The 13,810-nt window shown below is 42.6% G+C and overlaps 1 protein-coding gene across 3 annotated transcripts in view; it reads left to right on the forward strand.

Moving 5' to 3' along the window:
- Positions 1-1,063: 1,063 nt before the first annotated feature.
- The window catches only part of PCMTD1 (protein-L-isoaspartate (D-aspartate) O-methyltransferase domain containing 1), a 42,331-nt gene continuing 29,584 nt past the window's right edge, over positions 1,064-13,810 (forward strand). Inside the window, exons 1-2 of one of the 3 annotated variants that reach the window (XM_050328439.1) lie at positions 1,081-1,224; positions 3,148-3,253. The gene's annotated coding sequence lies outside the window, so the exon portion shown is untranslated. Of the gene's footprint in view, positions 1,225-3,147; positions 3,254-3,888; positions 4,011-13,810 lie in introns of those variants that run through there. The other 2 variants (XM_050328429.1, XM_050328448.1) reach the window with 2 other exon arrangements.

Below are 13,810 nucleotides of genomic sequence, written 5' to 3' on the forward strand. Positions count from 1 at the left end.
TGTTCATTGAAGCATATCAAGGTTAACATCAACAAAACTTACAATTTTAGTGGTTTTCCCAAGCTATGTCTCACTAAAGTTGCTTATGACAGTTTTTTGCTATAGGTTGGCTAAAAGTAATTTAAGATCTAACATACAACCTATGATTAATTAAAACAAGGAATTAAAATGTTTAATTGAAAGCATTACAAAATTAGAAAAGCTGTATCATTTCCAAAAATCGGATCAGTGCCTGTCTCTCCATTTCTCATGGAAGTTGTAGACTGCTGTGAGGTGTCCCCTCGGCCTCCACTTCTCCAGGCTGAACAAACCAAGTGACCTCAGTTACTCATGTGACTTCCCGCCTAGACCCTTCACCACCTTGGTAGCCCTCCTTTAGACGTTTCCTAACACTTCTAGTAATTCCTCTGAGCTTCTCCTGTGATCTCTTCTGCCTTCATGTAGTTTTGGAAACTAACTTTCAGAGCATCGGCAGCAACAAGGCCCGAGGGCCTCCCTCTCGGTGCGCGGAACTTTCCACCGCCCGCAGCGAGCGGCCCTACGAACGGGACCCCGCGGAGACACCGCGCCAGGTCACCCGAGGAAGGCGAGAGCGAGGCTGCTCCAGGCGGGCACCGGGAGCACCTTGCGCGTGTTTTTCAATCCGGGCCTCCGGCGCAGCCCCCGCCGCCGCCCCGCCCCCCGCGGCCCGGCCCTCCCGCGCAACACCGCGGTCCTGTTTTCCATGCTCAGCCGCCCACGGGAGACAAGTGGTGGCGGCGGCGGCGACACGGGACTCGCCAGGATTTTCCAGGGACTTCCAGGGCTGCCCAGCCCGGTGGGGGGAGCTTTGGAAGCAGCGCTCGTGCCGGGCCCCGCCGCGCGCCCTCGGGGCGGCCGGGGACGAGCGCCGCGAGCGCTGGCCTCCCATTGGCTGCGGCCGCGGCGCGTTGCGGCCAATCAGGGCGCGGGACGGAGCGGCGCCGCTCGCTCGCCCTCGCCGAGCGCGCGGCCGCGAGCACGGGGGGCGGGGTCACGTGACGCTGTGTTTACATCCTCTCAGCTGTCGCGCCCCGCCCCCCGTCCCGTCCCTCGCGCCGACTCGGCCGGCGGGACCGCAGAGCCCCCGCAGAGCCCCCGCACCGCCCCCGCCCCGGCTGCCCCAGCCTCGGCCGCCTGCACAGCCCCCCAGCCGCCTCTCGGCGCTGCCGCCCCGCACAGGGTCCGCGGCCCGCTGCGGAACGGGTGAGTGTCCCGCAGCGGGGGTGGGCAGAGCTGCGCTCCGGCCGCGCTCTGCGGCGCCCCGGCCCCCTGGGACGGTGGGTTGCGGCGAGGGGTGAGACCGCGGCCCGCCGGCCCCTGCGCTCGGCTGGGCTCGGCTCCCTGGGTGCTGCGGGTCCCATTGTCCGCGGGCCCCGCACGCAGGCGCGGGGGAAGGCGGGGCGGGGATGGAGGTGTTTGTTTTCGCGCAGCCGGGACAGGGCGAGGGCTCGCCTGGGGAGGGACGGAATGGGACGGGACGGGGGCTGTGCGCGTCCGCCCTCAGTAGCCCAAGCCCATTTGTTCTCGTTCTCCTCCTTTGCCCGACCCCCGCCCCCACCCCCCCGCGCCATCCCGCCGCCTGCGTAATAAATAATCCCTGGCCCAAAAAAGGGTTGGTAGGAGGGGGAGGTGTTTGGTGTAGCTGTCGCGGGCCCGGGCCAGCGGTGAGGGGACGAGGACAAGAGAGAAGGTTCCAGCCCTGAGATCCAGCCTGAGGGGGGTGGAGGCAAGGTAAGGGCATCGCTCGTCCCCCAGTGCGGCTCAGCGCCCTGCGTCTTCCCTCGTGATGGGTGGATTTGCTTTCTGCCTTTGAGGAGATGCAGTGAGAACAGGAGCTTGCGTTTTGGGGGTTTGTTTTGTTTTTGTTTTGTTTGTTTGTTTGTTTTTTTACCTCTGCCAGGCTTTTATAACCTCACGGTCTTGTGGGGGCTGCGTGTTCTAGGCCGAGGCATCTGTGAGGGGTGCGTGAGACAACGCTTTGTTTCTCGTGGGCTAAGGAAGGATATTTCTCCTTTCGGGAGAGGTGTTGATGCGGCGGCACTGAGTGGAAAATACTTTGTTTACATAAATAAAGTGGGTGAAATGCGCGATAACTTCGCTTTTCGCCAGTAAGCCGTGCGTCGGTCCGTGGGCATTCCTGGCAGCCGCCGAGGCACAGGGAGAAGGCTGCTCTGCCCCCCGCTTTGCCATAAACGCACATTTTGCCTCTGTTTACATTGTGGTCTCTGTTTTGGCTGGGAGCAGCGTAAGGGGAGGAGCAGGAACTGGCTCCGGGGCAGCCACCTCCGCCCCTCTGTTTTCTTTGTTGTTATCTCTTCGAGGAGGCGTCTTGGGGTCACGTCTGCCCGTAGCTGAGCCGCGGTCTGGGGTTAATGGGATTCCTCTTGGGCTCGAAACCTCGGGCTGCCTTCTGCCGTGCATGTGCTGGTCTTGTCTGTCCCCCGCCGTCGCCCTCCTCCCCCTGCCTCCGCAGTTGTCAGCGGCTCGCAGTGGAGTTGGAGGAAGGGAAAGGGAGGGCAGAGGGGAAAGGAATCTTGGCATTTATTTGATACTCGATCAGGCTGGGCCTGCTTTGTACAGCCCTGTCATATTAAAAAAAAAAAAAAAAAAAAAGGAAACAAAAACCTCAAAAACCACCTATGGACAAGAAGTGAGGAGTTCGTTTGAAAACATTTTCAGAGTCTGCAGGAAAGAAGAGATGGAAGTATTGAACTGTTGCAGTGTGTGGAGAATGCTTGTGTGTCCTTGCAGTACTTGCCAGGGCCCACATAGTTACTGTTCTAGTGGGTATTTTTTCACTCCTGTCAAGTAAAAGTCAAGCACAGTTGAACTGCACACTTCAGTGAGGAAGTAGTGTTTATTCTGATAATAAGCAACAAACTTTGATACACACACACAAAAAAAGACACAGGTAAGGCTAGTCAGCAGTTCATTGAATTAATGAAGATACTCAATTCCTCTTGACCATGTGACCTCTCTGTTGCAGGGAAGGCTTGTTAAGATGCAAAAAATCTAATGCCTAAAGTTAATAAATTACAAGCATGTATTGTAAGAATGTCTTTGTAACCTTAATCCATTATGCTTGCAAATGAATCGTAATGTGTGATACATTTTTTTCCCCCACAGGACCATTACCTTACTCTGAGCAGACCATCTCTGGGAGGAGTCAGGCTGTCTTCTGCAGAACTCCTGCCTGATTTGTTGGGAAAGTTTGAAAAAATACTTTGGATGTGTAGGTGGAAAAAAAAACATGTGAAAGATCTATTAGTATTTTAACTGGGTTTGGGTGAATAAATATAATGATAGGAATGTGAGAAGTATATGAGTGAGGTCACAGAGCCACAATGAGGGCTTTGGAGATGGACACTTAGCCAGATGTTCTTTACAACAGTCAGTGTCCCTCAGAAATGCTAGAAAAAACAATTGGATGTTGTTGGGAGGTCTGCAGTGAGGACAATGTCATGAAATCACAGAAACAGAAAAAAATATGTAATGCTGAACAGTCCTGGGTGGCCAAATCTTACCACTGTGTCTCGTGCAGGATTAGGTTCCTTCCCTGCATAATCTCTGATCTTTCTTCCAGAATTCTTGTAAAAATATTCATGCCTCTCTAGTTGGCCTTCTCTCTGGATTTTCTTCATCTAATCTGACTGCATCGTGACTTGCTTTAGATATTTGAGTAGCCAGTTTCAATTTTGTGGTGCTTATAAATTTATGAAGTCTTGCCATTTTTATAATCACAGTCTTGGCAGGTTGGTGATTTTTATTGCTTAGTCTTCTGTTTGCCTTTCAGTGACTGTCCCAAGCTGCAGCATCTCCTTTTGAAGAGGATTCTACCTAATAGGAGAACAAGAATAGGACCTGACTGCCAGACATGTATTTTTCAGTAGCTTTCCATGCCTGTGCTGGACCACACCAGAGCAGTCACTGTCATTGTGTTTCTGCAGTCTTGAAGTGCTTTTGAGATAGTGTGCATTCTGAGGCTAAAGGTAGGCTTAGGCATGATACTAGTGCTGGTGTAAGTCTTAAAACAGCATTGTTGCCTGTGATAATTTTTTTTCTTTAGGCAAATTTGAAAGACATTAGCACAAAGGTAAAATCTGAAATTCCTCCAGCAAGTTAGTAGTACAGGGATTTTTTTCCCCCAAAGATACTCACAAAACTAGGCAAGATAATTTTTCCATGCAGTATTCCAGAAAGATTTATTTCTGGAGTTCTAAAAGTTCCCCAGAACGAATACTTAAAAAACAGTTCTGAAATAGTTAGGCATATGGGAATGCTTATCCCAGTCTCAGGTGCATGGTGAGAAACACCTGAGAATACAGTAATTGTTTCTCAGTGAGAAGTGTCTTTACGTGTGTATTTTTCATTTCCTGCTTTGTTCCCATTTTCAGCAGGAATGTCACGGAAATGTGCTATTCTACCTTCCTGAACTGAAAGTGGTGTTCTGTAGCTGTATTAGTGCTCTGTATAAGAAAAGTGCCTTGGAAGTCTGCAGCACTTGGCCCTCTTGAATGCAAACATAGTTTAATATTATCTCATTTATTTTACCTACTTAGAATGTAAATTCCTCAAAGCAGAAGTGGGTAGAATATATGTGCAATCATGTTTTGCAAATGAATAATCAGGTATATGACTGCCCTAGGGCACTCTGTGAGTATTCCAATAGGGTCAGAAGTTGATCTACATGCTTCGTCTTCTCCAACCAACAAGCTTGGATTTTTTAGATGTATCTGCTTTGCAGAATACATAAAAGATGTATCTTTTGATGTATCTGCTTTGCAGAAGTGTGATCATACTGTTTCACTTCATTATTTGTGGAGTTCTAGGGACTAAAGTGTAGTAGTTATGATGAAATATTATGGGTATAATTATATGAAAGCATCAGGAAATAACTACTGTGCTTCAATTCCTTTGGGACTTATTTGTGTGCACTGGATGTTAATGAGAGCCTTCAGGCCTGCTTCATGCAAGCTCTTAAAGCAGTTGCTGCTGCTTGTTATTTAAGAAATTCGGACTGGACTTCTGGTCCTTGAAGAAAGGCTAGAATTCGTAGCATCTTAGGATGATGAAGATAATTTTTGCACAACCGAAAGATAGTTGGTTGACATTCAGAACAGTGGTCTTGGTTCTCTGTCCGTTTTGTCTTGGTACATCATGCCAACTTGATGTTTCAGAGTTAGTGTTGCAACTCCAAAGTTGACAGTGATGTTAACTAGACTGGAGGAGCTTGGAGTCCTGATGGAATGTATGTGTGTGAATTATTGCTAAATCTGTGTCTGATCAGAAGCTTATTGGAAGTGTTGAAAGGAAGTGGTAAAAGTAAACTGAAAACAAAGATACATTTAAAAATTGAAGTCAGTGGAAAGAAGCATTTCTGGAAGAAGAAAAGGATTTGAAACGGTATCTGGAAACAACGGTCTTTATCACTTATACCTTTTGACTACAATTAGTATGTGAATTATTTCTCTGAACTTTATCAGTGTTTTAAATTGAAGCACAAAAATATAAATTGCCCATTATTGTGAGGAGAAAACACTGCCCATTATTGTGAGGAGGTCATCACGGAGCACTTAAACAAAAAAAGACAAACCCTCCAACTCCACAGCCCTAAAATAGTTTAGGCGTGACATCAGGAGTCTCTGTGGTTACTCACAAGCTACAGATTCTGGTGTATTCTCACGTGGCGAAGTTCTAGAGTGAGGAAGTGACTGTGGAGCAGCATTAAACTCTTGTGGCAGAAAAATACTTGGATCCTGCTGCTTAGAAAATGCATTTAATGAAGGCTAATTTTGGAGTCCTGGCTTTGTTTTATATGTTTAGGAAATAAAGGATATAAAGATCTTGTTTGTTACAAGTGCAGAATATTGAGTTCTGTGAGTTGCACACAAGTGGAGATTTAGGATTCTGTGTGTTAAGGTGACATAAAAGGTGATCTTTGGAATGTCTTTTAAGTAGCGCATTTCACTCATAGTATTTGCACAGCGTACAGTTGGAAAACAAATACTTAATTTGGACTTGCGTGTTCCTAGAGTGTAAGAAATGAAAAGTGGAATTGATATTTAAAAACTTGTTTGAGGAAACAATTCAGAATTTGCCAACAAAACTTTAAAATTGGGTTTAGAAACTAATAGGCTTAGAGCATGTGGTTTGATAGTGACATGGAATGTTTTGAATCCTGAATGAAAGGCACTTATATGGAGATGCTATAAGGCATCTGAGTTGTCACCACGGAGCTGTTGGATAGGAGATGAGATTTACTGAAGGCCTACATTCTTTGAAGTTAAAAAAAAATGGCAGACAGGATAAATCTTACGTAGAGGTAGCTGAGCAGTTAGGGAAGGGAGAGCCTTTGTCCTGGTTGCTGACATACATGCTTTACTAAAGATGCTGTGTATTTGTAGACACAAATGTGCAGAGAACACATGGACAACCAGCCGGTTCTGTGGCAGTGTAGAGACTGAACAGGCCAATGATGCCTTTTATCTGGTTGGCTTTGCAGTCCCAACTGGTGTGTTCCTTTCAGAGTAGTCTTAAATCACACAACAAGAGCAGCCTTTCTTCCTTATTTGCAGAGAAGGAAAGACAGGATGTGGGCAGAAGAGTTTTCTGTTTTGTTACTTAGTGATGTTGCCATTTCACAGGCCAAGTAGCCTGGAGTTGGTATGAGCACTTAATATAGCACTGGAGGTCTGTGTTTGAGCACCTGAGTCACATCACAAGTATCAGAAGCTTGCTGTTATTACAAAAAACTTTTTTTTGCTTGATTTCTAAATAGATACAGCTTATTAAGGCTGACAGTAATCATTATTATTTTTTACTTTTATAACAATTGGCTCGTTGAAACCTTAAGTGAGGGGTGTGTATTTCTAATGGCAAATTAAGCAGTCATGAAAACTATTTTCAGGAAGAGTAGTGACAATTTTGTGATACTGGATAGTGTGACACCAGAAAGCATCTGTCAGTGGGAAGACTTTTTTTTTTTTTCCTTCAGCTAATTTCCACAAATGTTTTTATAGATGTAGCAGTAGTCAAATCAGAGTTTTTCTAGTATAGTAGTTTAAGATATAATGAGAGGCAGTATGCAGTAGTATAGTGGACAAAAAATACATACACTCCTGAATGTAACTATTGAAAATATGTTTATTATCCTTCAAGCAAAACAAATAGAATTTGCTATGAAAAGGAGTGAAAGGGAACTAAATTTCAAAGAGAACATCTCAGAGATGACACATTTTAATTATTTGTTCATATCTAGAAAGACAAAGCTGCTTATCTAGAAAGAGATTCCTGCATCAATGCATGGTTTCTGTAAATGAAGTGATAGTAATTAGAATTGTTTATAGTAATAGCTAGTTAATCATATTCAGCAATTGATATGCCTGTGACATTGCTGTCCCAAATAAAAGGCTTGGTTCCTATAAATGGTTGTTTTAACATTGAAAGAGGAAGTAGGACCATGTGGTTGGGAGAAAGTGAGAAGTGCTCACTATTTTAGGAATTTATTACTTCTGTAGCAAATGTTTTTAGCAGATATTCAGGAATTACTATGTGGCTTTCTTGACAAACATATGAAAGAAAAAGCCAAGTAATATTTCTCAACCCAGTCAGAATGACTGTGCTATGTAATGATCTATATATCAAAGTTACGAAAAAGAGATGATTGTAGGGACCTCTATCCTGTAATCACTTTCAGCGCAATTTTTTTTGCTTGATAGGTATGGCTGAACTGTATGCAATTTAGTATTGCTGAAAGAATGAACTCCGAAGTTCTCTAAAGGAGATGCTTAATATTAACAAGTGTTTAATATTTCTGCACTACTCATAACTTCAAGTAGTCAGGAATCCTGTGAGTATTTCTACTGGGACATCAGTTTGCCATCATCGGATTTTATTTTGATTTGAAAATCTTAGCGTGAGATTCATGAAGTTCTTGTTTACTCTAGTAGTTCATGTTGGATTCTGGTAGATGGAGTTTTGCTGGCTCTTCTTCTATTGGGGCATGTGACCCTGCTGTCTATTGCAAAACTGTCCCCTTTACCCTTTTCAGAATGAACTGTGGCTTTCTTTCCATTCAGTGTAGTCCAGTTTGGTAAGCTTTGCTGTGTTCTTCCGTCAAGAAACTAAATCTGGCATTATTGCGGTCAGAAGGTCAGTGAAACTGGAAGGACACAGAAAATTTGAGTTGCTGAGTTTCTTTGACTCCTGCTGAGCTGACAGTTGCAATGTTATAAAATTCCATAGGCCTTAGTCTCTGCTTATTTGCTTCAGTTAATTATGCATTCATTATGACTAAGACTCATTGCTGCCAAGGTTCCTGAGATTCTGTGATGTTTTCTGAAGTAATTCAGTTGTCAGAAAAAGTCAGTGTACAATTTTGACTTCTCTGTTCTGGCATGCTCTGGATAAACTGGAGATGTCTGTGATATAACTACATCAGGTTATGTGATTGTAGCATCCTCTTGTGTTATATCTGTAAACTACACTTCTGTCAGGTGAAAATTATGGGCTTTGCATGACTACAAAAAACCTGATTGTGGGGATGACAATTAAATTAAGCTGTGCAAGTGCACTGCTGCTATACAGACAGTGATACAAGATTTTCAACCTTCATATCTTGCTGAAGTATTTGTATGAATGTCTTGAAATGGTCACTGAAGCTTTCACAAATGCTCCAGATCCCTCCAGACCACATCTACTGCTGTCTGTACTGTAAGTAAATCATAACTTTGGAGCCAGGTTTACAGTAGTGTTTGATTCATACTTGGAGACAAAGAAAAACAATAATTCAGAAACATTTTGAAGGTAAGGATGTGCTTATGTATGATGGTTTGGGCTTTTAAGGAAGGCCTATAAGGGGTTTTGTTCAAGTAGTTCTAGTTTTTAGTTTAGTTGTACATGGCCCCAGGTCCAGTGAGTAGTGAGGCTAAGCACGAGTTCTCAGTAGCACACAAACACAGGTATTCAGCATGTACATACGTAAATACATAGTTGGCCACCACACTAACATAGAAGGCAGCACTAATACATTGCATAATCACATAAGCACAATCCATTGCCCTTTCTGGACAATCAAGCTGAGTATCTGCAAACACATGTGTGTATATATTACCGTTCTTTCGAGTTTCTGGGTTGAGGCACTTGTTCCACCCTAGAATTGACCCTTTGGTCTGTTTATGCCCCATTACCTCTTACACACATGCAGGTGCTAAGCTGCCAAACCCCACAGTTCTCCAGCACCTCACTTGGGCTCCCCCTTGTTCCTTTATCAGCCAACTCCTTCAGTTGCCTTACTCAGACAGTCTGTCCTGTCCCAGTGTCCAAGGCCACTCTGCCAGTTTGCTGGATAGCCCAGCTTGGTACTCCTGTGATCACACCCTGACCTGCAGAAGTTCACCCTCTCCTGGCACCAGAGACGCCTGTTACCTGTGGTTTGACTCCAAGTCATGCAACAAGGTCCAAGAGTTGCAAAAAGAAATTAATGGTCAGGACAGGCAGAGCACAGCTGGACACACATACAGACCTGCAGGCTGCTCACAGGTGACCTGTCCTTTGGTTACCATAACCCTGGCTTTGCCATGCTTGTTTGTCCTCTAGACACTGTAATCCTTCCCTTTTCTCACCTCTTGATTCCTCCCCTAATCATCCTCTCACAGGACTTCTGCAATCCCCAAGTCCCTTTCCCCTGCACCTCATGGTAACTCTTCTAGCCTTGTAAGAGTCACACCTTTCAGTCTGAGAAGTGCCTTAGAGAGGCCTGGTGGTGGTGGGAGTGTGGGGAGAGCCAATGGATCTTCTGTGATAGCCTGAGTCAGGGTATTCCTGTGGGTTTCCCTCAGCCATAAGGCATACCTCTTCCACTCCTTTGTCTGTGTGCAGAACAGTTTTCTCTCGAGTAACCCAACAGGGTTAACTTTGATATGTGCAGGTAAATAATCTGTTTAGGTAAATAATCTGTTTAATCATTTGCAAGCCCAGTGGAAAATTTAAGGTAGAAGTTGCTGGCTGGTCACAGGTGTAAATTAAAGTGATATTGTCATGAAAGCAATATTTGGAAACATTACCTCAAAGTAGGGAGAATGACAGAATGTTTGCAAGAAGCTTTGTGGAAAAGGCTTTGATAACAGGATTAATGCTGTATCCTTTTACATTGTAAACTAAAATGCTGATTTTTTTTTTTTCCCACTGGATGACTAGAGACTTGTAAAAAAGATGTTATGTTTTGAAAGTCTTGATAAAGCATCACTCTCTTTTGGTAAGAACCATGAAGGGATAGTTGATCTCTGTTTTATATTAAGTTAGCATTGGATATCTTAATAAATAGAGATTTATGGACAAAGTCTTTTTAGCTTGTGCTGTTTACAGGTTTATGGAAAATGAGAGATTATGATATGGATCCTTAAAGCTTTTGGAGATATGCAGGATTTGGGGATTAAAAAGAAGAAAAGTTCAATTAGATATCCATTGCTTTCTTAGGCATGGTAAAAGTAACTCTTAGTCTGCATGTGTTAGTAAACAAGTTACATTTGAAAAAAGTGGTGAATCCAGTGTGATGCTTCTGGAAGATTGCATCAGTGAAAGAATTTTGTGTTATGGTTCTAGGGAAGAGAAGTAGGAAACAGGAGTGGGCCGTAGTTATTCTTCCCTCTTGAGAATTACAGGCCTAAGTAATAAAGTAACTTCTCAAAACATATTACTGTATTGCACTGGACTATTTTAAGAATTAAGCAAAAAGGATTAGGACTTATTTTTCCTTAAATTGTATTTATTTAGCATCTTGTAAGAAGAGGGTGTATAATAAATAAAAGTTGAGATTCTCAGGCTGTGAAAGTAAACAACAAAACACAGTATTTAGAATTGTTTGTGCTGTGCTTATTGCATGCTATTTAAGGTGCTTTTAGATGTATTTCTAAAGATTAGAAACCCAAAAGTTTTAGTGTACTTGGAGCTTGGTAAAGTTGATTGATATTTGTGTTTTTTAATTGGGCCTGTGTTTTTTTGTAGAGACTGAAGTAAATGCATAACTCTGTGATGAGGTTTCAAGTGTCAGGAATGCAACTATCTTCTATTTTTACACTTGACCTCATTTCTATTTTCTTTTGCTAAAGGCAACAGGCCTATGTTGTTCTGTTGCTGCTGGAAGTGAGTTATTTAAATAACTTGAAATGTTTATGTGCAATAAGTTTTAACTAACTTTAGCAGTGGGTGAAATAGTGAATATTCTGTCACAGGCCACATTTTGCCTACTCGGAGTTATATGAAGTGTGACTTGATCTGCTTAAGAACTGTAACTTCTATAGTAAAAACTTAGGAAAATATATTTCAGTTCCTGTACAAAACCATCTTTGTATTTTATTGTAAAAGAGGATTCTTCTTCCCCAGTCCCCTGTTGTTACTGATTACTCTCTTCAGGTGACACTGAAAGGAAAGGAGCATCATTTTCCTGTGGTTTGTTACGTTCTAGTCACCACAGACTAAATTATTAAGCATTTTCTTTCATGAAGAGAAATGGGTTTCATTTTAAAATTGAGTATTTGGCTTGGTCTTGAGATAGATATCTCTCTATATAATATAGAGATATTTTTATATATATCTCTTGAAGTGTCTTAGTTGGCAAGGGTTCACAGTAATATTAAAATTTGCAGAAAGGTTTATGTCACTTTTATGCCTTTCACCTTTTAAGACTAAACATGATTAGATAAGTAGTTCTTTTTATACATTACTCTACAGCTCTTCTAATTCTTAATGTTTGACAGATATGGCTTATATGAACTTGCTTGAAATGAATTCTCTGTTAAATACCCTTCTACAAAGCTGTGTATAGTGGCAATGAGTTTTGCAGGCTGGTCACTCTGTAGCTCGCTAATTCCTGTGAAATATGTGCATAGGCAGCAGTTTCTCATCTGAAAAACAGGTGCATGGTACAGACTCGGTGAATATCAGACACCCGTATGTATTAATCATCATAGATTCATATCTGTCATATGAAATCCTGACATTTTAGTCTTGCCAGTGAGCAACCTGCTATTACCTGGTACCTCCTCCTTCTGTGGGTCTGTTAGGCCCTCTTGAGAAGCTTCTCATCTTTCCCCTTTCTCCTAGCCAGTCCATGATACAGCAGTACTCTTCAGCTACTTTATACTGGACAGACTAAAAATAGCTGTATCCTGGGACTAGGCAGAGCTGTAGGCACACCTCTCAGGACCTGAGACCTTTGCAAAGCGTGCTATAAGAGCACTACTAGGTTCTGTCATGGACACTGGTGTCAGAGGAAGGATAGGGGATCTTCTATGTTCTAGACATTGGGTTAAACTGATACCCTTTGCTTATGAGATCTTCTAGTGGAGCTTTGACTAGTCATCTTGGGCTTGCCAGAGATGAGGACATTTTATCCAGTATCTTACAAACAAGCAATAGGAAATATTTTGGATTGGTGTGGATAGAGAAGCAATATTAATTGTTTTGAAATCTGCAGTTGTTTGGATACTACAGGGTATACAGAATCTGGGCAGAGCTAGTGCTTTTTCAGTCATAAAGGTATACATAAAGGTATACAACCTGTTGAGATATAATCACCAGTTTGCCTGTAGCTGAACTCTAATGGCAAACAACAGACAGGTAATTACTATTTTGTTGATAGATTCCCACTGCATACTGTGAATAAAACGTCATGCTGTTCTGATCAGGTACTACTACCAGGAACTGTGTAGTTCTGCTGCTCAGACCACATCACACACTTCCAGAGACTTTGGCTCTTGTCATTGTCAATCAGAATTCAGGTATTCAGAAGTTATCATTGCTCTCTGAAACTATTGCAATAATTTAGATTTTTTTTTTTTAATCTAGTAGACTGTACCACTGAACTGACGTACAGCAAATTTTAGATCTTAGGTGTGTCTTTTTCTGATGGTACTAGCCAGCAGCATCTTGCTGCTTTGAAAAATGATTTTTGGAGCACTTAGGAGACTATTTTCTTAACAGCACTTCTGGTCATCTGCTTCAGATTATGAGGAGGAGCTGGCTCTGGGACTGAGCAGCAACTGGTTATTAATGCTGTCTATTAGTAATGGACAAAGTCTTTATGCCAGACAGACTAATGTCTTCTGCACAGGTGGTAGTATCACATACTTAAAGTCTCATGAGACTTTTGCAAAGACAGGTTAATCAGGAAATTTCAGAGCTGTCTTCTCATCAGCCTCTCATGCATGGAGGCTTTTTCATTTTAAAAATAATGTTTCTTAACGAAATATTTATGGCAGATGCTGGCTAAACTAAAACTTATTGTGAAATTAGATTCGAGCAAATCCTTCTAAGAGAAGGAAGTGTTTCTGTGCTTGGTCCCCATTTAAAACTTTTTGTAACGTGATTGACTAGATTTGAAATATTTGTAGGTATGCACACTCTTGTGCAAGGGAGGTGCGTGTGGGAAATAATTTTGTGCAGATGACCAGTAGACACTCTTTACTAGTAATTAATGAGTCTGTGTTTGAAGAAGAAACTGCTTCTGAAGCCTCAGCTTTGCAAAAATTTTTTCATTGCCCGGATTTTTAAGTAGTAAGGAGAACTAAGTCAAGATGTGGGGTTAAGCTGTTAAAAGTTCCATCCAGGAAATACATAGGATTGTTTCCTTTGCTTTATGATAAAAGGTAATGAATTTTAAAGTCTTTATCAGCATACCTGAAAACAGGTGTGGCATATAGAAATGATGTATAGAAAATGTTCCTTTTAGCATTCAGTCCTTGCCATTGTGTGAAGAGGGTAGGTAGAATTTCAGATGATAAAAACAAAT

This window comes from Myiozetetes cayanensis, unplaced genomic scaffold (assembly GCF_022539395.1).
Source record: "Myiozetetes cayanensis isolate MyiCay16 unplaced genomic scaffold, myiCay2020 scf1, whole genome shotgun sequence".
NCBI classification, from domain to species: Eukaryota; Metazoa; Chordata; class Aves; order Passeriformes; family Tyrannidae; genus Myiozetetes; species Myiozetetes cayanensis.